The 26,235-nt window shown below is 43.7% G+C and overlaps 1 protein-coding gene and 1 long non-coding RNA gene across 7 annotated transcripts in view; one reads left to right on the forward strand and one right to left on the reverse strand.

Moving 5' to 3' along the window:
• The window catches only part of ASTN2 (astrotactin 2), a 1,016,905-nt gene that overhangs the window by 895,588 nt on the left and 95,082 nt on the right, over positions 1-26,235 (reverse strand). The gene's annotated exons all lie outside the window — the stretch shown is intronic.
• Positions 3,234-5,711, forward strand: LOC118152837 (uncharacterized). Its single transcript, XR_004741753.2, has 3 exons — positions 3,234-3,786; positions 4,968-5,091; positions 5,259-5,711. It is a non-coding gene; the product is annotated as an uncharacterized LOC118152837 (long non-coding RNA).

A 26,235-nucleotide genomic window follows, 5' to 3' on the forward strand; every position in this document is an offset into this window, starting at 1 on the left:
ACAGAGCCTCTATGATTTCCTTTACTTGTAAAATGGGGGTCACAGTCTGGCCTACTTACATCATATCTAATGTAGAACTGAGCGAAAATAAGGCCATGCCTAGCAACGTGCTTGGAAATCTGCAAAATTTTATAGTTAGTTCTGAAAGTAAATGCAATCATCCAATGACATACTTCATCCATCCATATACCTTCCAATAATTATTTTCTGACTGTCTAAAATGTGCCAGGCACAGTGCTAGGTCCTAAGGATAGACTGGAGGAAAAGATCAATTTGACTGCTATTCTTACAGACTTTCCAAATTAGCCTGGATATTTCTTCGTTCCCCATAAGAAGCAGCAAGCATTTCCCCTTGCTTCAGTTTTTTCAGTCGTCCACCCATTTAATCATTAATTCATAGAAGACTATGCCTGTCTAGGACATTATTTAGCATGCAGCAGATATGCAATAAATATTTGTTGAATCAATGCATCACTAAATATACATTCCCTGAGTTTCTTGTCCTCAAGAAAGTCACAATCTAGGAGAACAGAAAAAGGGAAGTCAGCAAAGGTGATGAGAGTATGGTAATGACCACAAGATAGGAGGCACAGCGTGTTACCGGAACACACATGTGAGGTCAGTTAATGATCCTCATCTACCAGGGGTTTGGACAGAAAAAGCAGAGTGTCTATAATCTAGACATTTCATAATTTAAGAGATCCTGAGGTCAGGCCAGGTTAAATGCCCATGAGATAATGCCAATGGTGTGCTAGGTTTGGGAGGTCGCCCGTGGGGACAGAAGGTGGAGAGGTGGCAGGGGCCATGACATGGCCAAAGCCCTCTGGTGGCAGCTAGAGAAGAGACTCAAGGTCTGCTGGAGAGAATGGTCCTCTTTAAATAGTGGGATTAGAGTCTCCAGACCTCAGAGGTGTCTCAGACCCCTCTTTCCCAAACCCAGCTGTCAGCGCTCATCTCTGCTTCTGCCTCCAACCTGCCTGTTTCCACCTCCTTTGGGAACTGCATCTTTTACTTGGAACTGTTTTCCCAAGCCACTCAGTGAAGATAAATAATACAGTTATACCCGGTTAAGTAAGGGAGGGGAAGAGAAGAATTAAGAGCTATTGGCAAGGGAGAAAAGCGTATGGTTTCAGATTAGATTTGGAAATAGAGAGAGGGTTGCTGGAATTGATTCTCATTATTCCTGTTCTCTCCCGTATCTTTCCCTCCCTCCTTGCTGTGTTTCTTTGCTTGGTCTTTGTCAATTTGCTTCATGATAACCCCTTAGTTTCTCTGCGTGCTCTCTCTCTCTCTTTTAAAAAAATTCATCCCAATGTCAATGAGTTTTCTCCTCCTCCTCTTTCTTGTCCCACAACATTGCAAACTGATGCAGAGAGTGGGTGTCCAAAGAATGGGGACAGCAACTAACCTTTGCTAACACCCACTTACGTGCCAAGCCAGGGGCTTTCATTCATTGTCTCATTTAGCCCTCACAGGAAACCCACATAGGTAAAGTAGATAGCAGAACCTCCAATTTTCAGCTGAGATGTGATCCCCCTAAAAGGGGATCACACTTTTCCAAGCCCTGATTCCCAGATTCCAAATTCAGTGCTTTCACCACTGTCTTATCTGGGCTGAGAAAGGAGCTTTCACATTTGAGTAAAGAGATCGAGGAATCAAGTGCATGCCAGGGGGCATGATATGATAAGTACCAGGGCACTAGGCATCGTTCCAGGTCACTCAGATGCTCTGCCTATTTCATCGTAGTAAAGTCATTTGTTTCCTCTGTTTTTAAGATGCAAATATTTCCTGCGAAAGAAGTTTATGAAGCATTCTGTCTTATGGTGAATGAATTTTTAAGATCACTTTGCTCCTTCCTATATTTCACTGGGTTGACCTTTAACAAATTAAGTTCACCTCTCTAAGCCTCACTGGCCTCATATGAAAGAATGGGAATCATAAAATCAATCTCTTATGATTGCTGTGAGAATAACAGGAGATACGCATTGGAAGGAGCCTAGAACAGCATTTAGCCTATGAATATTCCCTGTCAGTTGTCTGTCTTCTTGTCATTAATTTCTATCTCACCACTGTCAAGGCAAGAAGCAGTGGGCTGTTTTGAGAACAGTAAGGTGTGTATGACAATATCAAATATAAAGAAAAAGGAGGCAGAGGTCACAGAGATAAAACTTCCTACTTCACTTGGAAACAGTCTCCATGACCCATCTACCTTGTCCCCAGTGCCCCATAAACCTTTTAAAGTTATCCCTACAGCAATGACCTGGAATCATGGAAAATTAGAAAGAGAGGGTAAAAGGATGGAGATCAATGATCTATCCCACCCATTTTACCAATCTGTCCAATGAGGACCAGAGAACAGTAGCAACTTGCCTTAAATCACACAGCATCATGATACACTGTTCTTCCTGTCTCATTGTTAGAGAAAAGGATTCACAGACTAGAGAGGCAGAACCTCCTTGAATCTCAAAAGTGATTTAGCAGCATGAGAGACAAGGAGTGGTAAAGATCTCTCATAATGCCAGGGCTCCTCCTTTCACCTCCTAAAGATGCTACCAAGAGGGCATCTTAGGTCTCTGTTGCTAAGTCTGACTTGTCAACCCCAACCCCCACACCCCAACCCAGGGAACTCAGCATGTGAATGCCACATGCATGGATTCAGACCTGACATGTGAAAATGCAACCAGTCAGGAAAGTATGGCACCATGAAGTGTGATGTGTGAGGAAGAAAAGTGAAACCTGTGAAACTCAGTGACCAAACGGAATCTAAAAGAACAAACATACCTGACATTGAGCCCACCAGCTATTTGCAGAAAGGTTGGAGAGGCAAGACTTAAAGGAATATCTTTAGATGATGAATTAATCCCCAGTGTCGGACACTGACCTAAATTCATTGCTTGTAGGAACCATACCATGGTCCACTGGCCCCAAGCAACATTTTTACCTCTTAGCCATTGTTCACATTGTGCCACCTGCCCGAAATGCCTTAATCTTTTCTTCTGCACAAGGATGTTACCTATCCTTCAAAACCCAGCTGAAGTGACCCTCAAAAGAGCCCAGTTCAAAATGCCCTCTCCCTCTCCTGAGCCCTCAACACCCCTAGCAGGCTGCTACTTCCTTCCCTGACTTCGCAAACTTTACCCATTCCTAATTCTCATGACTTTTGTTAGGTCATAAGGGTCTTTTGAACCAGGAATTGCTCTTATCTCCTGTCTCCTTTTTGGTAGCTCAGCAATTTTTTGCAACAGCAGGAACTTGACAGATATTGGTTGATGCAAGATTAAAATGAAACCCAAGTAAAGAGGCCAGCATGGTGAAATTCCTGACTCCGGTTTCACAGGCTGGAATACTGAGGTACAGTGTGCAGAAATGGGACTCAGAGAGATTAAGAAGCAGAAGTGGGAAGAAGCAGGTAAGAGCCCCTTAGACTAAGCACATATGGTTTTACCTGTCCCACATCCTCTACTTCACTTCTGCTTTATAGCCCACTATGCCATCTATCAAAATAGCACCAACCTGGACCAAATGGCATTTGATGCAGCCAAACCAGGACAACTGAGCACCCCTGTGCCTTGTCTACCTCTGACGTTGTCATTCCTCCATGTGCCCCTGTCTTTATGCTCATAGTTCCATATTCTTGTTCTCCCTGTTCTCTGTTCCACCCTTTTTTTGCCTGCCTAACTCGGAATCTCCAGAACTCAGCTGTAAGTAGACTATACAGTCAACAGCCCTCCTCCTCCTTACACCTAAGCCAGTGTCATGTGACACTGCAGATATCCCTATTAAGCGGTGAGTCTGTTTTTCTTCCCCTTGACCAGAGTTGGCTGCAGGATTTTCTCTAGCCAATGGGACAATGAGAAAAGTGACACACTCAGAGATTTGAAAAGCGTTTATGTACTGGGGCTTGCCTGCTCTTGCTGCTCCTGGGATCCCTGCAATTGTTATGTGAGATTAGCTTGATGAAAGCAGAGAGAAGGATGGCCCATCTGCCTAGGCTGCCCCAGACAAAGCCTGCTGCTCAACATAGGATATGTGAGAGAAGCCAACCTGGGTCGTTCTCCTGCCACAAACTTGCTGGCTGACCACAGACATAGGAGAGAGCCCACAGGGATCAGCCAAGACCCGAAGGAGAACTGCCCAACTAAGCTCAATGGTAATTACCAGCCCATATAAATAGAGCATAACAATGATCTTAAGCCACTAAGTTTCGGAGTGTTTGTTACACAGCAATAGCTAACAGGAAGACATCACCTCCTTTGGGCAGCCTCCCTCCACCCCACTGCAAGGCTGGTTTGGGCATTCCTGCTCTGTGCTTATCATGCTCTATGTAATCATTGCTTGAGTTATTTCATGCTTCACCTACCCTCTCCTCCCCAAGTCTCTGAGCTTCTTAAAACTAAAAGCCTTGTCTCTCTTGCTGCCCACTACCTCCCTAACACCTATCTCAGAGTTTGTGCTTAATGGGCATGTGTAGCACAGAACAAACTGATAGTGAAATTTCGCCCTGGGGGATCCTACCATATCTCCCTCAGCCCCTCCTCTTCCTAATCAAAATCTCTGCGGCCCTGATTGAGAGAGTGAGTGAGTATTGATTGGCTCCAATGGTACTGCTTCAGGAGCGTAATCTGCCTCTATATTCCTTAAATAAGCTCCATGCCTGTTCGGTGTGTTCATGGCAGCCTTGATTGTAATTCAGCCTGTACTCCATTACCCTTATTTATAACATGGCACTGGAGCACAGAGCCCCAGGCTGTCAGTGGAATATTACAGGACCCTTTTGACTTGCAATTCCACACCATTCACTGCAATTTAGGCCAGCCATAGATGGTGCCCTGTGGCAAGGAAGGGGTGATTAGAGGATGCCAGGCTGGGGTGCGGAGGAGGGAACAACCCTCTTGATTTTCTCTCTGCATCAGAGAAAGATGGAAAAAAAAAATGGGCTAAGGTTATTTAATGTCCCTTTCCACCAGGACAGTGTGTCCCTGAATGATGGCATATCAAACCACTCTCTGACAGACTCAGGCACGAAGAGTCCTGGGACCACTGTGGGGACACCTTTTAACTCAGCGTAAAATGCCAGAGTCCCCTCTGCAGGTGAGATGACAGGAATGTTGTTCCCATATTGCCAGGCTACCAGTAGGAAACGTGGAATTCCATTCCTGTCTTTGCTCTGTGCCCTAGGGTGAGGCATTCATTTCTCTGAGTCTCTCTTTTCGTCTGTCAAATGTGGGGACTGATCTCTCCTCTGACTCCTTCCCTAGGTCACTGGAAGCAGTAAAGGGAGAAATTCACAAGAAAGAACATTAAGTAAAATGTTCCCTGTGCAAAAGTCATGGCTATGATTAATACCAGTCAACCTGGTGGAAGATGTCTAGAAAACTGAACCAAGAGGCTCAACAGGAATGGCTGAAATTCCCTCCCATTTTTTAAAGACACCAGCTCCTCAATATAGCACAGGGCCAGGGCTCAGGCTCTAAAACCAGCCACCTGGATTCCCACCTCTGCCACTCTGTTAGTTGAATAACCTTCCAGAAAATCACTTAACTTCTCAAAAGCTCACTTTCATCATGTAAACTGGGGAAAGTAGCATCATAATAATCACTGGAGTGTGAAAGCCAGGAAGGCAGGCACTGGTTTGTCTTAGTCATCGTGTACCACAGTACCTAGAGAGTGCCTGGTAAAATGTAGCCACTTAATCTAAAAATAATAAAATGGCTAACACATGTTAAGTGCTTACTCCGTGCAAGTCTTTCCATAGCTGTATGCATACACCTACCTTATTTTGTGCTCCCAATATTCCTATGACTGATGGATAATGATAAAGCACAGGTACCCAGTGGCCAGATACTGTGTCAGCACAAGATCCAGCACATGTCTGTGCTCCATAAGGTTTGCAGCAGTGAACGGTGCCACTACCACCACCTCTGTGGTGCTACACGGATAAATTGCTTTTACTCCAGTTAATACACACATCATCTGAGATCACTTGCTCTGAAGCAACAGAGCCTGTCTTTGATTGTAAATTCCTGGCAAAAGGAAAAGACACATCCTTTGAATATCCTCTTCAAGGCACTGTGGTTACAACATGGCATATCCTCAGGGTGTCCGACTAGAAATCAAGACATCTGAGTCGTCACACCTCCTTCCAGTCCCCACCCCGCTAGGTTCTTTCCCTCTCCAGAATCATAGAAACTCGACACATAGAGTAGACTTTGTCAACTCAGCAAACGTTTCTGGAGAGCATTTGCTGCACCGAGCCCTTTGTGGAAGCTTTTGGGCATCATTTTTCTGGGTCTCCACTTCTCATTAAGAGTCAAGAAAACTGAAACTCAGAGAGGACAGGGGAGTTGTCCCAGATTACATAGCAAGTCAAGGGTAGGGCTGATGAGAATCCAGACTCTTGTCCTCAAGAGCAGGCTCTCTGTACTCTACCTGCCAGACTCTTGAGTAGCCTCCTTGCTCTGCCACTGATGTGCTGTTTCACCTGGGAAAGCCATTTCCCTTTCTGAACCTCACTTTTCTCACCTGTAAAATGGGAATAGACATGGCATCTTCAGAGGCTGTTCATAGGATTTATTAAAGAATGCTATTAGCAAAGATACTTTGATCTTACACTCTGTCTTAGCGGAAACTGTTATGCTATCAGAAGACAGCAAGAACTATACCTTCCAGGCTATATGATAAACCTCATACACATGTCTCAGCTCTATCACTTATCTGAGAATTATAATAGGACCTGGGAGAAGGGGGTCCCACCTAGCTGGTATCCCATCCACTCATCCTGTACACCTCATAAACATGTGTCAGCTCTTTTATGGTTTTGAGAGTTACAACAGGAACTGGGAGAAGAGGGACCCACCTAGCTGGTGTCCTATCCACTCATCCCATGCACCTTTTCTGAATGTTTTTCTTTAATGACCACTTACTCAGGGCTATAACTCTTACTCTCATAATCTTCACCCTAATTCCTGTCTACTATGTAATGCGAAATATACTAGAAGGAACTATGTTGCCAGGGCCAGGAGGCATGTCCTTGTGATGGGCAGTTGTGCCTCTCACAGAGGGAAACAGGCTGTTTACTGGCTTTGGGAGTGAGGACCAAGTTGGATTAATCATCTCAAGAGAGCATATACATTCAGTCAGGCTAAGTGGATCAAAGGTACACAAAAAGTCATGTTTACACAACCTAAAAACACCTGTGAAAATGGTCCGCCAGGGGAACACACGTGTTTATATGTCTCTTCTCCTAAAGCACAAGTGTGGTCACAAACACATGTACTTCCTCATGAATCTCTGCATCTGGGTCTTCCAGGAAAGCATTCATATCTCCTCATATACACAAACGCATGTGTTCACATATGACTTTCCTTATGCACGTGCATGTACGCACAGATTGATGTGTTCATGTATGAATACAGACAATAATGTTATGTAATAGAAGGTTTTGCATGTAAAACCTCACACACACATTCTGTAAAACTGCTCCCCTCCTAACACTGGTATCATGAGTATTTGTGCATGTGTGTACCTGAATGCATTCCATGACACACATAAACCGGCATCCTCATGTAGATATGCACATACGTATGTGAAAACTTTCACAACACAGTGCTCACAGGCATAGGTGAGGCCCTCCCACATGCACGCCCCTATAATGTGCTCACTAAGTCCGTCCACATATGTACATCAGACATGCTCCATCGTGAATGCTCAGACCAGCATATGTGTGCACTTGTTCTTTACACAGGCAGGCACATAGCCACCTTCATGGGCAGACATATGCATATGTGCTCAGGCATGCACATGCCTACCAAAACACATACATTTATCCCAAGGGCATACTGAAGCCCTTGTGTGTGTCCTCAAATACACAGCTACAGAAATGACATCAGGAAATATCCTTCTGAGCCTCTGAAATATCTCCGGGTCTGTCCTCCTAGAGACTGTGTTTTGCACTCAAAGAGAAAGACCAAATCCTCTCCTGCACCCTCCTGAAAGCCTGTTTCCTCTTGTCTGGTATGACTGACAGACCGCTGTAGAGCACAGAAAAGCAGAACAGTCTTGTTCTCCAGCTGTCCATCCACTTAATCCTTTCTGATTTTGTTATGGAAAAAAATTTCCACCAATTTGCTATTTCATCCCCTCAGCCTGGTGTCCTTGAAAGAGAGAGATTGACACATGGCAGAAAAATGTCCTCTGATGTCCAGCTCCAGGCAGCTCAGTGACCTTCCTCTGGGACTTTGGCTTCCACATACCACACAGGAAACCCAGCCAGGACACCAAAGCGAATGTCCTGGATGCTGGGGCAAAAACAAAAACAAACAAACAAACAAACAAACAAAACGAACAGAATCAATCAAACAAACAGAAAGCAGAAATAATGCATTAATACTCTGCCCCTTTCCACACAGCCAGACACTACACTTGGCAATGTTGTACACTGCAATTTGCACTCAACACACCGTGAAGGGACCTATTAGCAAGCCCATTTTACAGAGAAGGAAATTGCGATTCCCAGAGGTGAAGGCACTAGTCTGAGGCACTAAATGCAGTTAGTATGGAACACGTCTGCTTGCCTCAAAGCACTTTTAAAAACTCAGGAGAATCTGGAAGGAGGCAGGATGTGTTACTACTGCCTGGCCTCAGGAATCCTCATTTCAAGTGTACTTTCACGAGTTTCACTCCCTGGAAGAGGCCCAGTGCACTGCAGAGGCATTTTCCCAGCCTGATGAGGGAACAGGGACCTGGAGGAGGAGAGAAAGTTTGGGGAACAAAAGGAGGAATAGAGTAAGACAGGAGAATGGGACAGGGTTGGCAAGAGGAGGAGGAAGAGGAGAGGGAGAGAACCCAGCTTTAAAAGGTGGTCTAGTTCATCTTCCTTTTTAAAAAATAAATAAACACTGAGCCCCTTCTCCATGCTGGACTTCATAGAAGATGCTGGCAGTGAGGAGACAGAGCAGGATTTTTCATCCAGGAAACTCCTAGACTAGTGGGGCTAATGCCTGTTTTATATGGAATGCGAAATCTTGACTGAATGTTTTAAAAATACTTGCACACTTTCCAAATCACTGAGGGAAGAGAAATGAAAAATGACCTCTCCTGCCATAAGCTAGCTTACTACTACGGCATTAATTATCCATCAAGCCTTTTATACATGTTTTCCTGCATAATCCTCATAACCTTTCAAGATGGTTATTATATCACTTTATATATTCATGTATGTATGTGTCTATGTACATGTGTATATGTACATGCATACATTTGGTTCCAAGAAGTGCAGACACTATGCGAAAATCACAGGATTTCAGCAGCAGAAGTGGCATTCAGAATCCCTCAGCTGAACTTCTGGGTCCTTGCCCTAAGGCACTCCTCTTACTGCCCCTTCTGCCGCTGGCTGCACTTACTGCTTGCAGTAGCTGACACAAAGTAAGCTACTTGGCCTAAGACAGCAGAGCTGGATAGACCTTAAGAGATCGTCTAGACTTAGCAAAACTGAGGTTAAAAAAGATGAAGGGATTTAGCCAATGTCTGAACTAGGACTAGAATCTAGTCATCCGACCCCAAAGATCAACACTCTTTCCAGAATGTTCTTTATGACAGAGCATGCATTTTTAAGAATGACGACTCTTAACCCTGATATTGCTGACCCTGATATTGCAGAAGGCAGGAAGACAGAGGCAGAACAGAGATGCCTCCAAGTTCTCAAAGAGCTAGAGATAAAGCAAGCCTTCCATCCCTGAGGTTATAGGATTAGCAATCCTATTTTACAGATAAGCCAACTGAGGCCAAGAAAGGGAAAGGGATTTGCCTATGAAAAAGTGGGGCAGCCCTCTTAAACCAAATCTAGGATCCTTTCCCATAGAATTCACTCTGAACAGCCCTGGAAGCAGCTGAGTGTAGAGGATTAGAAGACAAGTGTGGGAGGCCAGTAGACGGGTGGTTTCAGAGGTACACCCTTAATTGCTCTGGCCCAGCATTTAGAAGGCCTCATGTTAGCCATCTTAAAATAACAACAAAGGGCCCCATATTTCCATTTTTCACTGAGCCCCGCAAATTATATAGCTGGTCCTGTCTTTGACACATTTCCTTTCTGAGCCTGTTTCTTCACCTTTGAAATGAGGTAAATAATGGGGTAACTTTACAGGGTGTACAGCCGACACTGTCTTCACTTCTTTGAGCCAAACATATATGTATGTACACATATACATACACATGTTCATATATACATACATGCAAACATACATGCAAACATACATGAATATATAACAGGTTTGAGAGGGCTGCATCACTTCTTCCCAGGCAAATACCTTTCCCTCACTTGTCCTCAGTTAGCGCATCTGTAAAATAGGATTGCCAATCCTACAGCCCCAGGGATGGAAGGCTTACTTCCTCTCTCACACTAAGAGAAGATCTTGGAGGCATCTCTGTCCCTGCATCTGTCTTCTTGCCTTCCAGGCGAGCAATATCAGAGTTAGAACCTGTCATTCTTGAGGTCTTTCCCACTTCTTCCTTGGCCATCATCTTTCCAGTACAGTCTAGTAAAGCATTCTCCTGAAGACACCCGAAGTCCCTGATTTCCTAGTCCTCATGCAGGGTAGGATAGAAATATCACAGAGTTTTAAGTCCTCCACCCATCTTCCCATCAACCTAGAGAAGCCCTTAGCCAATGACAGATGGGAGGTGGAGGAAAAATACCCTAGTGTGGGATAATTCCTAGGCATGTTTTTATGTTTATTTGTTTTGTTTCTTTGTTTGTTTTTCTGAGGCAGCATCCTGCTGTGTTGTTCAGGCTACAGTGCAGTGGTGTGATCATGACTCACTGCGGCCTGGACCTCCTAGGCTCAAGCCATTCTCCTATCTCAGCCTCCTAAGTAGTTGGGACTACAAACACGTGCCACCACGCCGAGCTAATATTTTATTTTTTGTAGTGATGGAGTCTCATTATGTTGCCTATGCTGGTCTTGAAACACTGGGCTCAAGCAATCTTCCCACCTTGGTTTCCCAAATTGCTCACAGGCGTGAGCCACTGTGCCCTGCCATTTGGATATGTTCCATACTGTGTTCCAGAGGTCTCCAGTGAGATTGAACCCCAGTTGCTCACAGCAGTCCTTGATCAATTATATACTCTTTCTTGGCTCCCCTTCCTGCCTGTCTCTCTTCCCCTACTGGGGCTTCCTGGGACCACCTCAGAAAGAAATTACTTGCATTCATCTCCTCATGCCAGGGTCTGCTTCTGGAGAACTCAGTTTAAGACAGGGATGCTCCAAGCTTCATTGAGATAATGCATATAAAGTGCTAATATTGCATCAGGCATAGATGCAAGCCCTCAATAAATGAGAGGCTTACAGAAAAAAAGTCACTTTACAAGAAGACATGAGGAAGACGACAGAACATTTATCATTGATTTCTAAATTTATCTTAATAAAATGGTCTCTGGCAGATCCTGCTCATGACTAGTCAGGAATATTTTTCAGAGTCCTGTTTCCCATAAGAGGCAGATACCAGTCACTCTGGCCTCTGGGACCCAGCCCAAAGTGAAAGCTCATGGGACTGCCATCTATTCTTTTTCTGGCCATTGTACCAAGTGAGAAGGAAGCATAAACCATCCAGAATCGCAGAGCCTCAGCATCAGTCATCTCATCCATCCAATCCTTTGTTTTACAGACACAGAAACTGAGGAACAGAATAAGACCAAAATCACCCAGTATGTAAGATCAAGTTCAGAAGAAGAAATCAGGCAGCCTGACATTCACTCTCCAAATAAACTTCAGTATTTACTGATTTATTCACTCATGCCTATAATCCCAGCACTTTGGGAAGCCGAGGCGGGTGAATCACGAGGTCAAGAAACCGAGACCATCCTGGTCAACATGGTGAAACCCCATCTCTACGAAAAATACAAAAAATCAGCTGGGTATGGTGGAGCATGCCTGTAATCTCAGCTACTCAGGAGGCTGAGGCAGGAGAATTGCCTGAACCCAGGAGGCGGAGGTGGCGGTGAGCTGAGATCACGCCATTGAACTCCAGCCTGGGTAACAAGAGCGAAACTACATCTCAAAAAAAAAAAAAAAAAAGAGTGGAAAAATGTACCTATGCTGGTAAAGAGGATGACTAACATGTAGGTTATTTTCATCAAAGTAATAAATAGAGAATCACAGAGATACACAGATACACACACTAGAAAGTAAGCCTCACAGATATAAGGGGTTTTGTCTCTTTTGTTCACTGCAGTGCCCTGGAGCCTAGAACAGTACATGGCCCATAGTAGATGCTCATGAATGTTCATGAAATGAACAAATACCCTTCCCTTGACACCCATAGTCTACCCATGTTGAAGCTCTTCTTGGTTTACCTCAGGAAGAACAAGTTCAAAGAAATCAGAGCCCAACATCCATTATGACCAGAATAGCACCGTTAGAGAAAGCTCCAGAGCTCCAGCACCAATGTGAACCCCAGCTCCATTAGTAAGTCCCCAGAAGGCCTTGGGCAAGTTACCATCCCCTCCCTATCTTACAGTAGTTTACTGTATTTATCAAAGGAGGTACCCCATATGTAAAACACTAAAGCACTTGGTACATATCAGCTATTACTAAGGTGGAAAGAAATACCCTTCTTCCCCCAAAGACTTCTCTCTCATTGCTAATATATTCAGGAAAATCTTTCCAAAGAGTGGGAAAATGTACCTATGCTGGTAAAGAGGATGACTAACATGTAGGCTATTTTCATCAAAGTAATAAATAGAGAATCACAAAATAAATATGTCATATCCTCTCCAGTCTTTTTCAGTTTTTTGTTAACCACCAGGAGGTGCTTAGATAAAACAAGGTCTTTAATAAGCCAGAGAAAGCAGGTCTCAGGCTCAAATCCTAGGCGGGCTGTTAGCCCCAGCTGGCAATAACGTCATGGTATTGCTTTGCTTTCACTGGACTTATCTTTATAGTAGCCTTCGAATTTTAGTAAATGATACTAGTTTTCCATTCATCATTATAATATTGATGTTTCCATTTACAATACAGATATTACTTTAGAAAAATTAAAAATTAGAAGCAAAAGACGGAATGCAGACATGGTCAAAATGATAAGGATGGCCCTGAAATGCCTAAGGTTTGGGACTCTCTGGTCTAGCCTTGGTTCTTAAGTCATCAGGATAGGACAAAAACTCAGGGTCCAGGGCTCAGTATCAGCTCTGCCATTCACTTCTGCTCTGTAACTTTGAACGTAACCATTCCCCTCCCTGGGCCTCAGCCCCCTACCTCTAAAATGAAAGGATCAGAAGTCTAAGGCTCCAGAAGTCCTTTCCATTTTTGAAACATTTTGAATCCTTTCGGGAAACCAACAAAACTGTAACAAACTCGTGGAAAATGCATCAAGGCCATGTGGTCACCCCTGCCTGTCTCCATGATAGCTCACTCCCAAATGAAAATTTGCAAACTCCAGAGTCTTGTTAACACCCATGTATTTATTTATGTAGTTTTCCTTCTTTCTGCCTAATGCCCGACAAAGGAAATAATGCCAGAATTTAGGAACCCATGCTCAGAATCCTCACTTAAGGTGTTCACACATAACACCAGGGTGGCAATCTCAATCTCCTCTGCCCTCACTACCTGCCCTAGAATCCCCTGTGCAGTGTTTGATGGAAAGAGCCTTGAGGAGAGCTCACTGGTGCTTCTGACAGATTCTCAGGAAGGTAGAAATCTGGGCTTTGGTTCTGACCCGGCTCTTCTGTTTGGATTTTCTCCTATTTACTGAGCTCCAGCTCCAAGACAGCAAGAGACAGGGAGGAGTCACACTAGGTCTCCTACTGCTCAATGGGGTCTCAGGGTGGTCAAGTGGATGCTCAGCTCATCCCATGCACTCAAGGCAGCCTGAGAAGTGCAGCCCCAGAGGCATGCACATGACAGAGAGGTGGCACAGAGAAGAAGATTCTTAATGTTGCCTTAAGAAGCAACCACAAGAAGATTCCTGGGCAGATGAAGACTGTGTGCAGTCATGTGAATGGACAGGTGTTTACCAAGTCAAGTGGGGAAAAGCTTTCCAGGCACATACTGAGGATATACAAGACACTGAGTGCCATGATTTACAAATAGGAGCCAACATCACCAAACTCCCCAAGCTGGGAGCTTCTAGAACTGGCCAGTTAGACACTTGGAAAGGACTCACATGGTAAGACACATAGTTTTCATGTGAATAGATAGTTCAGGACACAGTCCTGGATGTGCAAGGAGGTGCAGAATTTTACTGCCTCAAGGAAAACTGAAAAAGACTTAGAAAGCCTTGAAAACCAAACTCAACCAGACCTTTCTTCCCAGCCTTCTAAATTTTATCTGAATCTCTTTTTTATTCCTGAGCTTTGACACTTATGCCCATGCTTCCTAAACTCTTCTTCCCACCTCTCCCTTCCTAAAAATCCCCTCCTTTTCAGAAGCAAAACAAAGCACTATGTATCTTTTCCCTAACTAACAGTCAGAAGCTTTTAACAGATTTCTAATGCACTGCTAGACGATTCCTTAAGGCTTAAATCCCCAAAGACACCTTGCTGAAAAAGATAGAGACATCTGTAATTACTGGTGCTTTGCATTTGATTGTTTTCATAAAACACTGCTAACAATGCATCCGTTTCACTCACAAGTAGACACACACAGAGTTAACCTCCCCACCTCCACCATGAATGTTTGCATGAAATGACATATAGATGGGAAGTCTAATTCATGCTGAACAAGCAGCATCCCAGGAGGAACAGGTCTGCATTAGCGATGAAGACACAGGGTTCAGATAGTGAGTGCTGATGGCCAAACCTGGAGGAACGCTTCCGAAACCAAGTTCACTTCTCTTGTGCCAACCTAAATATCGCCCACCCCCCAATATAAAATATGAGCCAAGGAACTGTGACCCTGTGGTTGCCATCTTAGCTGCCTGGGTTTTCTCAATATATCCCTCTACCCAGATCTAAACCAACCAGGGTTATATACTATCATGTTATATTATATATTATGTATCACAACAACACGTATTATCATATATATGTTTTATATTGTTATATTAATTTTATAATATACAATGATAATTATATAAAATATGTATTGTAATTATATTGTATGATATGTTTTTATGGTATATTTATTATATTATATAAATATATAATTATATGTCATATAGTTATAGTGATGTAATTATATGTAATATGTAACTATATATAAACATATTCTATAACATATAAGCATATTATATAATATACTATAAATTTCATTTATATAACTAATTATATATAATTGTATTACAAATAAGTATATGTAACATAAATATATATTTATAACTATGTCATATATTTACATTATATTATAAATCTAGCATTATATATTAATATGTAATATATAATATAATATTCATATGATAAAATATGTGATATATAATAATATATTACTTAATATATATAAATATATAATAACTAATTTCTTTAGGGCATATTCATGACAGTAATACTAAATACTTTACTCCAACATACCTTTATGTTTTCCATCAAAATCTAAATTTAGGACCTCTAGCCTTGCTAAAACTGTAAGTGATTACAGCTTCCTAAATGATCTAAAGCACTTCCAAATGTCTCATGAACTTAAAAAATATTATGCCAGGTCTTTTTGTCCTCTTTTCTGTATTTCAAGGAACAAGCACAGTGGTGTTTAAGAAGGCCTGATATTATTCTCAGCAATGACACAGCCATGCCTATTTTCCAGTTTCCTTTAAGAATCACAATTAGAGGTACTGTCTGCACACTCAGCTGAGTTGTTAGAACAGTGAAATGGCACTGCTTTGCCAGCCCTCCCCCAGCTGCCAACCATGTGGGTTTAAAGCCAGCCTGGATCATGATCAAGGTAATCCAACTAGGCTTCCTACTAGACCTATGAACTTGGACAAATGACTGTCACTCCCAAGGCTCAGTTTCCTCACCTATGAAATGGGAATAAGAACACCTTCTCAGCCAGGGCTGCTGTGATGAATGCATATTCTGACATACTGCAGTTCTCAGCAAATGTTCATTTCCTTTTTCTTTCTTCAAAACACTGTGCAATTTTTTTTTTTTTGGATCCATGAGCAGAATTTTTCATTACATTGAGTTTCCGTTCCTTAAATTCAGCCCATCATAGAATGGGTCAGCTCTCCCCAACTCTCTTTGAGGTTCATGTTTGCCTGAAGGTCTTTTTAATTTAAAATGGGAGCACTCCACAATAGGAAGTAAAAAAGAAATCTAATATTAAGTATTTGGACACTGAAGAACTTCAGAGAGTAAACCTCCAGGCACGTAAGTATAGGCTGTCCTGACTACACAAAGTTGTGAGCAGATGGTCGTCATGACAGGTAATGTCTATGACTGCTCGCCATGTGCCAAGCACTCTTCTAAGTGATCCGAGCGAACTATCTCATGTAACTTTCACAATACTAGGAGGCAGATACTCATATCAATCCCATCTTGTAGATGAAAAAATTAAAGTGCTCCAAGATTTGACAACCCATCACAAATTGCATAGCTTAGACTCAAACACTCCACTTTCTTGCTCTCCAGCCCAAGCAATTAACCACTCCTCTGCAATCGCTTCCCTGATTATGTGCTTCTGGAATCAGGCAACATCCTGTTATGTGTTGGCTTCAACACAGATGACCTGAGTACATTCTAGTAAGTCAGCTCCTGTCTCCCTGCCTGAGGGCATCTCACTAATAAACTGAGGATAATTAAATCTCACTTGGAGGACAGTGTTGAGAATTGAAGGTGGGGTGAGGAGTGGGAGAGAGAGAGGATAAATAAGAGATGGACGGAGGGAGGGTGAGATAAAGAATTGTATGTTGGGCTCTCTCTAAATGGTAGTTTCTTGACTCTCTCCCTCATGAGAGCTTCCCAGGGTGGGGAGGAATGGAAGGAGTCATCTGGCAGTTCATAGATGTTGGTGCCTGGACCATGGTACCATATGTTAGTGGTACTATATGTGAAGGAGCCAGAAGTCCTGCCCAGAGGAATGTGGGAAGATGCTCTACCTGCTGGAATGCACTCTGCTGAGGACATCACGCCTCAGGATTGTGTTCCTGCCTCCACTGAATGACTGGAACACTCTAACTCTTTAAAATCAGCACAATGCTAGGCCTCCACACTTCAGGTTTCCTTGGGCCTCGTGAGGAGAAGAATAGACAACAAACTGCTATGGGGGACAAGCAGTTTCCTAACATCCAGACAGCTTACAGATATTTCATACATGTTGCCTTGGGCCTGGGGATCCTTTTGCCTGAGCCCAAGGGAGGTCAGAAGTTGTCCAAAAAAGATGCAGTGAGGCTGAATGGAGAGTAGGAGGGAACACACTGGGTGTATCTGGGCCTCAGGCGCATAAATGGAGAGCCTGCCAGTTCTGTTTAATTCTCTCCGCTTCTCTTTTCTTTTTGCCTCTCCCCTTTGTGACTGCTTTCTTATTTCTTCCACTGCTCCTGCTGTTTTCCCTCTACTTTCCCTATCTGCTATCCCTTTTGTCACTCTCTCTCTGTCTTTCTCACACATGTGTGCACGCGCACGCACGCGCGCCCCCTCCCCCCCCACACACACACACAGAGAGAGAGAGAGAGAATCCCATTTTCCTCAGTAGGCTGAAATGAGGCAGATTTGGATCCTTTTATGCCAAATAGCTTTGCACTTCCTGAAGTTATTTCAGAGCCTCAGGAAGCCTCCCAATGTCTCTGCCTGCTTCCGGGTTTCTCATCAGTTCACTGTAAGTCCCAGTGGTCATCTGTAAACCCCTTGAATGACAGGACTGAAATGGAACTTAGGGGTGGCCCTATCCAGCTATTATTCTGTCCTAAGTCAGCAGAGCCTAGAACAATGCCTGGGAAGGAAGTAGCAGGTGTTTGCTGCAGATTTGTTGAATGCATTAATGAATGCAAGTTCCTGACTCCATTTTGCAGGTGGAAAAACTGGTTCCAAGATGGCTAAGTATCCTGCCCACAGTGAGTTAAGAGCAGAACTAGGTTTTTTTTTTTTGAGACGGAGTTTTGCTCTTGTTACCCAGGCTGGAGTGCAATGGTGCGATCTCGGCTCACCGCAACCTCCGCCCCCTGGGTTCAGGCAATTCTCCTGCCTCAGCCTCCTGAGTAGCTGGGATTACAGGCACGTGACACCATGCCCAGCTAATTTTTTATAATTTTTAGTAGAGACAGGGTTTCACCATGTTGACCAGGATGGTCTCGATCTGTTGACCTCATGATCCACCCGCCTCGGCCTCCCAAAGTGCTGGGATTACAGGCTTGCAGAACTAGGGTTTTAACCTACATCTCCAGATTCACGGCTCATTTCCCAATCCCTATGTCACCAGGAGTGTCAAGCCCAGGCCTCTTTTTAAAGACACTGTAAGCGCCCCTGGGAGTCTGCAGATTCTCCGGGGAGGAGCCACACTTTCATATATCACCAGCCATTGATATCAAAGAAGAAACTGGCTCATTAGAACCCTAGCCTTGGAAGAACTGATGAGAGGATGCCTCAGAAAGCCCAGCCCTCCATACAGGAGAATTCCTCACAGGTCAGTGCACTGGCAGGCCCCTGACTCCCTGAGTGCCAGCCCTTCTCTGTCCACTCCAGAGAGGGTCTGTGACCCAGGGCAGAGAGCTGGCAGGACTGAGGTGCCTAAGGTAGTCACACACCTGGTGAAAGATGCTGGGAACTCGGCAAGGGTACCGGATCCTAGAGTTCAAGGATATCAGCTTTTGCCCCTTTGGAGCTTATTCTTTCTTTTGAATTTCTGTTGAAACCACACTGGGACATAGGCAGAATGAAACTATAGGCCAAGCTGCATCATATTCATGAGTGAAGCAGCACAGTACAGAGATAAATGTGTGCTCTCTGGAGCCAACCTGACTAGCTTCAAATCCCACCTCTGCCCCTCACTAATTTGGGTGCCTTTAGAAAGTTGCCACTAAGTTTTGTGAGGACAGCACTTACAAATAAGTCTTTTTTGGTGAGGATAGCACTTGCCACTAAGTTTTGTGAGGATAGCACTTATAAATACCGCTAAGTTTTGTGAGGATAGTACTTACAAATTTGCCTGGCAGGAAAATCGACATTTAAAATATGTTAGGTATTATGGTTGTTATCATTGTGCATCTGAATCCAACATGACCACAGCAATCTTAGAGTCTGGGTTACTGCAAACTCTGTGGGGTTCCCATCCAGGCTTGGTCCATCTTAGACTTTTCTTCTTCCTGGCTGGAGGAGAGAGACACCTATGAGAGTCAACAGATGTTGAAAAGCCTCTGGTACCAGGGAGGACAGGACTCCAACATCGAGGTTAATTTAGTCGTGTTGTACACTCTGAAGAATAAGCCACACCTTCCTGTTTGCCCAGCTTGGGGCTTTCTTGATCAGAGTAGAGGTATAAATGAGCTCACATGGCCACCAAATATGAAGCCGGAGGGGCTTTAGCATAAACACATCTAATGGCCTCATTCTGTGAAGAAAAACTGAGGCCCCAGGCAGGCACACACGTCTCAGTCCCATGCCTGAGCAATCAGCAGCTGCTTCTCCCACACGGTGCTGCCTTGCAAAAGGCCTGGAGCTGCCCAGGTTCTGAGGTCTTATTGTTATAAGGTACTTCATGAAAATAAAGTAATCCTGAAGGACCAAGGCTGGTTTGGCTGCTCCTCTGTGCTTGGAAGTGGGGGCGAGCTTCAATTAGTCATTGCGGGAGGCAAACTAAGGCCCATTTGTTTTATACAGGACACCCCTTAGAAAATTACTTCTTCTGCGGACTCCTGGGAAAAATTACTTCTGTTCCAAGGGTGAACCAATTTCTCCAAAAGAACCATTTATTCGATAAGATCGAAGTAATCATTAAGGGCTGTGCTCCTCTTTGGTCAGATGAGCTTTATTATTATTATTATTATTATTAAATATGTAGTGAGGCCCCATAATGGGATGTTTTATGCGAATCTATAGTCTCACCTTCCATGTGACAGTCTAATACTCAATGAATGTCCACCTCTATTTTGGTCCAATTCTTCCTCCCAGCAGCACAGTGAGACACTTAGCATAGCCGAAATAGTAATGAAACCTGGATTCTACCACTTCCTAATTGTATGACTTCAGGGAAGTTACTTTACTTGACTCAACTGTAGAACAGGAATAACGAATTCATCCCAGTCTACTTTACAAGGCATTCTTCTTCTTCTTCTTCTTCTTCTTTTGAGACAGCATCTCACTCTGTTGCCAAGGCTGGAGTGCAGTGCTGCAATCTTGGTTTGCTACAACCTCCACTTCCCAGTTCAAATGATTCTCATGCCTCAGCCTCCAGAGTAGTTGGGATTACAGTCATACACCATCATGCCTGGCATATATATATATATATATATTTTTTTTTTTAGTAGAGATGGGATTTCACCATGTGGCCAGGCTGGTCTCAAACTCCTGGCCTCAAGCGATCCACCTGCCTTGGCCTCCCAACCAGCTGGGATTACAGGCATGAGCCACTGCAACTGCATTCACAGTGCATTTTTAAGGCTTAATGAGGTATCAAAGTTTCCTCCCTGTGAGCAAGACCCATTTCACGCAACAAAAAATGAGGCCAAAAGATCTTCACATGAAGGTGGTAATTCCCAAGACCTGTCAAAACATTTAGTGGGAGATATAGGCTGCCCAGTTCCCAACCCCTTAATTTCTCTACCGCACCACAGATTTAAGTGAATAACATCAGAATTGATTGACTGAAAGTCGATTCAAGTCGAAGTTGTTTTAAATAATCTTCATGGTTCTTTTGCTTCCAAAAGATGAGGACAATGATGATAGCTACTTCACAGGATAGCTCAGGCAAATTAAACACCCAAGTGAACTCATTTTGTCAGTAGTGAGGAGATGCATTGACCTTATAGATTATTATTATTTCCCCTGTTTAAGCACAGAGAAAACTGAGGCTTAGCAGCAGTAAAGACCACTGGGATGCTGACTGAGATACAGATCTCAAAGCCCACAATGAAATGAAATACAGAACTGAACTGAACTGAAATGAAATACACAACTGAGCTGAAATGAAATGAAATACAGAACTCAGACAGGGAATCTGGCAGGAGCCCAGGATTCGGCATTTATTCAGCTTCTGTCTGGGCTATGCAACACTCAAGTTTGGAAACCCTCAAACAAGACTATCTTGCATGCCTCTCAAAGGTAAAGTCTGTCCTGCATGGCTCTTTTCACCTAAAAGAGCTCACCACAGGCCCGGACTTTTCCGTACAGGATTATATATGCTGCTTAGAATCATACTGAGGGGTAAGGATTATTATACTGCTACATTCTAAATAAGCTCAGAGAGTTTAAGTAACTTGCCAAAAGTCACAGAGTTGGGCTTCATATCCCAGGCTTGTCTAACTTGAAAGTCCATATTGACTTCAGATTGTCACTCTGCCCGTCCTTATTGACTAGAACCACCACTTTCTGCATCCTTTCAATGCATTCTGAGGAGCATTCATGGACTCTGAGCAGCACTGTCACATGTGCTACCTGCCCCTCTCACAGCCCTTTGATTTCCTTCCATACCGTCAGATGATCCTTTCTCAGCTTCAAACTCCCCATAACCGGCACATAGCCAATCGGAAGAACAGTACTGATTTCCCTTTTGCATCCCAGCCTGGGACAAACGTGATGGCACAGATCAAAGGAAGTCTTGGAATTAAAATGTGAAGTGTGCGGAGGCATCCTGGGATGATGGACAGCCTGATGTTCTGGCTTGTTACTTGCTCATGCTCATTCTAGACATATACAAGTGGACATCCTCCACCACTCTGTCAAGCAAGGACACACAATGTGCCCCATCAGTTTTTTTCACATAATGTTGTCCACTACAGATCAAAACCAAAGTTCTAGCCCAAGTGGTGAGAGAAACATGCCTGCCTCAATTCATGGGAAGGAAGGCAACCATGAGGTCCAACACTTTGAACAGTGGGTGTCGTACAGTGAGTGCTTAGTGAGTTTCTGTGGATGGAGTGGAAGAAGCAGGCAGGTCTGTAGGAAATTATGCAGTGGCATGCCTAGATCAGTACCGGGTTGAGAGCAGAAACTCAACAAAATATTTTTGTCTTCAGAAAATCATAAATCTCTCTGGCTGCAGGGATCAGCCTCAGATTATAGAGCCTCTCTCTGGACTTCCCCACCTTCTCTCTAAACAGACCAGTTCCAGAACATTATAGATGCTTATCTCAAGCTGTGTGCCCCACTCCCACCATTCTTTGCTAAACAACAACTGAAATATGTGAGGAATAAATTCAGGCTAAGGTATAAATAGCTGCTGGCAAAAAATTCAGAGGGATGGATCCAGTCATAAACACCATAAAAGTTCATTGCCATGTATCTCCAACTCCAAGACAGGAGATGTCAGCATGGTGGCAAAACTAGCAGATATCTGGGCAAGGAGTGGGGAGGTTCTGTGACTCATCTTAAACCAAATAGGTAACCACCTTCTCTGCCAGGCCAGGTTCTGATGCTCTAGAACAGTTTCTCAACCTTGGAACTATTCACATTTTAAACCAGATAATTATTTGAGGTGGGCACTATCTTGCGCATTGCACGATGTTGAGCAGCAACCCTGGCCTCTACTCATTAGACACCACCAGTAGTGGTTCTCCCTCCACCAGCTGCGACAATCAAAACTGGCTCCAAAAATGATGTCCTTTAGGAGAAAAAAATCACCTCCTGATCTAAAGATAAAATGATAAAAATATACTGATCTCGTTAATACAAAGCAAGTTCTCAGAAAAAAGCCACGGTCTTTCACCACTCCAGCCTGCATCTTCCGGTCCCTCTGTTGGGCATCTTCTCCCGCTCTCCCCCCTCCCCATCTTATCCCCTGGAAAGCCTTTACTGCTCCCAATTCAGGGATCACTTCTTAAGCCTTCTAGAATGTCCTAAGATGGGAGATTCAGAGCCCCCTCCACTGTTTGACAGCAAGGTACTCCCCCTTACCACACTATGGTTATCTCTCTGCATTCCTAAACTAAACTTTGCACATTGTGAGGGCAACCTCTCTTCTTTACTCATTTTCAAATTCTAGTTCTTAACAGCATGCCCTAGCACTGAATAAATAAGTGTATGAACAGAGGTTAACATTTAATGATCACCTGCCATGTGTCAGTCCTACTGTGCATATCCTATCTCGGCATGTCTCTATGTTCACATTACATCATGGACTACTCCTACTCCATGTTTCTAGGGAGTAATTGGCTTCCAGAGAGCAGAGATAACTCATCTAACATCACACAGGCAGCAAATGGCACAACTGGGCATATGGACGTTAGTCTGCTTGGCTGCCATTCTGCCTTTCTGCCCTTCTGTCTTCCCATTTGCATGCTTGCCATCTTGCTTCCTACAGTAGTGGCCAATGACAGAGCCTTCTGCCATAGGTCCTTGGGTCTTGGGGAGGTGCACCTTGCTGCTTCCTTCTTATCAGGACATAAACCCTGTTGAATCTGGGCAATGAAGTGGCCGGCAGGTGGGTATGAGCTTTGTTGATGTGGATGCCTGGGACCCCGGCACAGGCACAAGTTGGGCTGGAGACATGTGATGGAACATTTCTTTCTACAGCAGCACAGACCAAGAAGAGGACTGTGGGCATTTTCAACACACTTTCCTGTCTCTGGTGGTGTTATTAGTTTCCTTCAGCCCATCCAGTAATGGGGACCTTCGGGGCTGAAATAAGAACAATGATTTTTTTTTCCTTCTACTCCCCTAGAGTCAAGTCCAGAATTTAATAAAGGTAAAAAGAAAATACTATGGTATTCCAATTCCTCTCTGCAGAATTTTGCTTTAATTTAGTTTTAGCCCTGATGTTAGACTGACAGTCCTGGGGGCTGAAGTGTATCCATTTCCATAGCATGTCTGGTGCAGAGACAGAGTGACTCATTTTTTTTTTTTTTTGAGGCAGAGTTTCACTCGTTACCCAGGCTGGAGTGCAATGGCACGATCTCGGCTCACCGCAACCTCTGCCTCCTGGGTTCAGGCAATTCTCCTGCCTCAGCCTCCCAAGAAGCTGCGATTACAGGCATGCGCCACCATGCCCAACTAATTTTTTATATTTTTAGTAGAAACGGGGTTTCACCATGTTGACCAGGATGGTCTCGGTTTCTTGACCTCGTGATCCACCCACCTCAGCCTCCCAAAGTGCTGGGATTATAGGCTTGAGCCACCGTGCCTGGCCCAGAGTGACTCATTTTTATGTGTGCACACACACATACACATATACACACAGAGAAACCATGAAAAGAGTGATTTTTCCTACAAAATCAGAAAAACATCTGCACTAAACTAATCTGGGCACAGTCTGCCCCACCTCTGACCCCCTGAAGCCTCATTCTCAAATGTAAACTGGCAACCAGGCAATCAATCAAGACCTCACCTCTCAAAGACTACCACCACCACCCCTACCATTTAATCCTAACTGCATTTACCCAATGTCTGGAATCGACCTCTTTGCCCAGGCTTTATTCAGACAGAGCCTCTTCAGGGAACATGGATCTTAACTTCCAAATGGTTTATGGCTTTGCCAACCTGAAGGTTACCCAATAACTCTGGTGATGGCTCTATACCAGCCTCCACCCTTCAGAAGATCATCCCACTTTCTGTTCTTACTCTGAATCACTGACATTGGATTCATTCAAAGAAGTTGGAAGTGGGGCATGGGAGAGACTTAATAAGTACAAAGACATCTTCAGTATTATAACTCGACAATGCTTTCAGTGTGAAATACGTTCAGGATTCGCCCTCTTTTTTTGGGGGGGGAGAAGTTGCATACTTTATCCTTTTTTATTTATTTTAATTGCATTTTAGGTTTTGGGGTACATGTAAAGAACATGCAAGACATTTGCATAGGTACACACATGGCAGTGTGTTTTGCTGCCTTCCTCCCCTTCCCCAACATTTGGCATTTCTCCCTAGGCTATCCCTCCCCAGCTCCCCGCCCCACCCGCTGTCCCTCCCCTCTTCCCCCCAATAGACCCCAGTGTTTGGTATTCCCTTCCCTGTGTCCATGTGTTCTCATATTTTATCACCCACCTATGAGTGAGAACATACGGTACTCCATTTTCTATTCTTGTGTCAGTTTGCTGAGAATGATGTTCTCCAGATTCATCCATGTCCCTACAAATGACACAAACTCATCATTTCTGATTGCTGCATAATATTCTATGGTGTATATGTGCCACATTTTCCCAATCCAGTCTATTATCAATGGGCATTTGGGTTGGTTCCAGGTCTTTGCTATTGTAAACAGTGCTGCAATGAACATTCATGTGCATGTGTCCTTATAGTAGAATGATTTATAGTCTTTTGGATATATACCCAGTAATGGGATTGCTGGGTCAAATGGAATTTCTATTTCTAAGGCCTTGAGGAATCACCACACTGTCTTCCACAATGGTCGAACTAGTTTACACTCCCACCAACAGTGTAAAAGTGTTCCTATTTCTCCACATCCTCTCCAGCATCTGTTGTCTCCAGATTTTTTAATGATCACCATTCTAACTGGTGTGAGATGGTATCTCAATGTGGTTTTGATTTGCATCTCTCTAATAACCAGTGATGATGAACATTTTTTCATATGTTTGTTGGCCTCTTGTGTGTCTTCTTTTGTAAAGTGTCTGCTCATATCCTTTGCCCATTTTTGAATGGGCTTGTTTGTTTTTTCCTGTAAATCTGTTTGAGTTCTTTGTAAATTCTGGATATCAGCCCTTTGTCAGATGGGTAAACTGCAAAAATTTTTTCCCATTCTGTTGGTTGCCATTCACCCTAGTGACTTTCTTTTGCCGTGCAGAAGCTGTGGAGTTTTATTAGGTCCCATTTGTCTATTTTGGCTTTTGTTGCCAATGCTTTTGGTGTTTTGGTCATGAAGTCCTTGTCTACTCCTATGTCCTGAATGGTTTTGCCTAGATTTTCTTCTAGGGTTTTTATGGTGTTAGGTCTTATGTTTAAGTCTTTAATCCATCTGGAGTTAATTTTAGTGTAAGGTGTCAGGAAGGGGTCCAGTTTCTGCTTTCTGCACATGGCTAGCCAGTTTTCCCAACACCATTTATTAAACAAGGAATCCTTTCCCCATTGCTTGTTTTTGTCGGGTTTATCAAAGATTGTATGGTTGTAGATATGTTGTGTTGCCTCCGATGCCTCTGTCTTGTTCCATTGGTCTATATCTCTGTTTTGGTACCAGTACCATGCTGTTTTGATTACTGTAGCCTTGTAGT

The sequence above is a fragment of the Callithrix jacchus genome, chromosome 1 (assembly GCF_049354715.1).
Source record: "Callithrix jacchus isolate 240 chromosome 1, calJac240_pri, whole genome shotgun sequence".
Lineage (NCBI taxonomy): Eukaryota > Metazoa > Chordata > Mammalia > Primates > Cebidae > Callithrix > Callithrix jacchus.